This window comes from Pezoporus flaviventris, unplaced genomic scaffold, assembly GCF_033815535.1.
Source record: "Pezoporus flaviventris isolate CSIRO_AGI_PZ_B2104156 unplaced genomic scaffold, CSIRO_AGI_Pfla_v1 ptg000523l, whole genome shotgun sequence".
Classification (NCBI taxonomy): domain Eukaryota; kingdom Metazoa; phylum Chordata; class Aves; order Psittaciformes; family Psittacidae; genus Pezoporus; species Pezoporus flaviventris.
The window spans coordinates 1-2,500 of record NW_026893070.1 but is presented as its reverse complement, the minus strand read 5'-3'; positions in this window follow the sequence as shown (position 1 = coordinate 2,500).

Below are 2,500 nucleotides of genomic sequence, written 5' to 3'. Positions count from 1 at the left end.
AGGAGCAGGAGCAGGAGCAGAGCAGGAGCAGAGCAGGAGCAGAGCAGGAGCAGGAGCAGGAGCGGAGCAGGAGCAGGAGCAGGAGCAGGAGCAGAGCAGGAGCAGAGCAGGAGCAGAGCAGGAGCAGGAGCAGGAGCGGAGCAGGAGCAGGAGCAGGAGCAGGAGCAGGAGCAGAGCAGGGAGCGGAGCAGGAGCAGAGGCAGAGCAGGAGCAGAGCAGGAGCAGGAGCAGGAGCAGAGCAGGAGCACGAGCAGGAGCAGGAGCAGGAGCAGAGCAGGAGCAGGAGCAGGAGCGGAGCAGGAGCAGAGCAGGAGCAGAGCAGAGCAGGAGAGCAGGAGCAGGAGCAGGAGCAGGAGCAGGAGCAGAGCAGGAGCAGAGCAGGAGCAGGAGCAGGAGCAGGAGCAGGAGCAGGAGCAGGAGCAGGAGCAGGAGCAGGAGCAGGAGCAGGAGCAGGAGCAGGAGCAGAGCAGGAGCAGAGCAGGAGCAGGAGCAGGAGCAGAGCAGGAGCAGGAGCAGAGCAGGAGCAGAGCAGGAGCAGAGCAGGAGCAGGAGCAGGAGCAGGAGCAGAGCAGGAGCAGGAGCAGGAGCAGAGAGGAGCAGAGCAGGAGCAGGAGCAGGAGCAGGAGCAGGAGCAGGAGCAGGAGCAGGAGCAGGAGCAGGAGCAGGAGCAGGAGCAGGAGCAGGAGCAGGAGCAGGAGCAGGCAGGAGCAGAGCAGGAGCAGAGCAGGAGCAGGAGCAGAGCAGGAGCAGAGCAGGAGCAGGAGCAGGAGCAGGAGCAGGAGCAGGAGCAGGAGCAGGAGCAGGAGCAGAGCAGGAGCAGGAGCAGAGCAGGAGCAGGAGCAGGAGCAGGAGCAGGAGCAGGAGCAGAGCAGGAGCAGAGCAGGAGCAGGAGCAGAGCAGGAGCAGGAGCAGGAGCAGAGCAGGAGCAGAGCAGAGGAAGCAGGAGCAGAGCAGGAGCAGGAGCAGAGGCAGGAGCAGGAGCAGAGCAGGAGCAGGAGCAGGAGCAGGAGCAGGAGCAGGAGCAGAGCAGGAGCAGAGCAGGAGCAGGAGCAGGAGGCAGAGCAGGAGCAGGAGCAGGAGCAGGAGCAGAGCAGGAGCAGGAGCAGGAGCAGGAGCAGGAGCAGGAGCAGGAGCAGGAGCAGGAGCAGGAGCAGGAGCAGGAGCAGGAGCAGGAGCAGGAGCAGGAGCAGGAGCAGGAGCAGGAGCAGGAGCAGGAGCAGGAGCAGGAGCAGGAGGCAGGAGCAGGAGCAGGAGCAGAGGCAGGAGCAGGAGCAAGGAGCAGGAGCAGGAGCAGAGGCAGGAGCAGGAGCAGGAGCAGGAGCAGGAGCAGGAGCAGGAGGCAGGAGCAGGAGCAGGAGCAGAGCAGGAGCAGAGCAGGAGCAGGAGCAGGAGCAGAGCAGAGCAGGAGCAGGAGCAGGAGCAGGAGCAGAGCAGGAGAGAGCAGGAGCAGGAGCAGGAGCAGGAGCAGGAGCAGGAGCAGGAGCAGGAGCAGGAGCAGGAGCAGAGCAGGAGCAGGAGCAGGAGCAGGAGCAGGAGCAGGAGCAGGAGCAGAGGCAGGAGCAGGAGCAGAGCAGGAGCAGGAGCAGGGAGCAGGAGCAGAGCAGGAGCAGGAGCAGGAGCAGGAGCAGGAGCAGGAGCAGAGCAGGAGCGGAGCAGGAGCAGAGCAGGAGCAGGAGCAGGAGCAGGAGCAGGAGCAGGAGCAGAGCAGGAGCAGAGCAGGAGCAGGAGCAGGAGCAGAGCAGGAGCAGGAGCAGAGCAGGAGCAGGAGCAGGAGCAGGAGCAGAGCAGGAGCAGGAGCAGAGCAGGAGCAGGAGCAGGAGCAGGAGGCAGAGCAGGAGCAGAGCAGGAGCAGGAGCAGGAGCAGAGCAGGAGCAGGAGCAGGAGCAGAGCAGGAGCAGAGAGCGAGCAGAGCAGGAGCAGGAGCAGGAGCAGGAGCAGGAGCAGGAGCAGAGGCAGGAGCAGGAGCAGGAGCAGAGCAGGAGCAGGAGCAGGAGCAGGAGCAGGAGCAGAGCAGGAGCAGGAGCAGGAGCAGAGCAGGAGCAGGAGCAGAGCAGGAGCAGGAGCAGGAGCAGAGCAGGAGCAGGAGCAGGAGCAGGAGCAGGAGCAGAGCAGGAGCAGGAGCAGAGCAGAGCAGGAGCAGGAGCAGGAGCAGAGCAGGAGCAGGAGCAGGAGCAGAGCAGGAGCAGGAGCAGGAGCAGAGCAGGAGCAGGAGCAGGAGCAGGAGCAGGAGCAGGAGCAGAGCAGGAGCAGGAGCAGGAGCAGGAGCAGGAGCAGGAGCAGGACAGAGCAGGAGCAGGAGCAGAGCAGGAGCAGGAGCAGGAGCAGGAGCAGGGAGCAGGAGCAGGAGCAGAGCAGGAGCAGGAGCAGGAGCAGGAGCAGGAGCAGAGCAGGAGCAGGAGCAGGAGCAGAGCAGGAGCAGAGCAGGAGCAGAGAGCAGGAGCAGAGCAGGAGCAGGAGCAGAGCAGAGCAGGAGCAGAGCAGCAGAGCAGGAGCAGGAGGC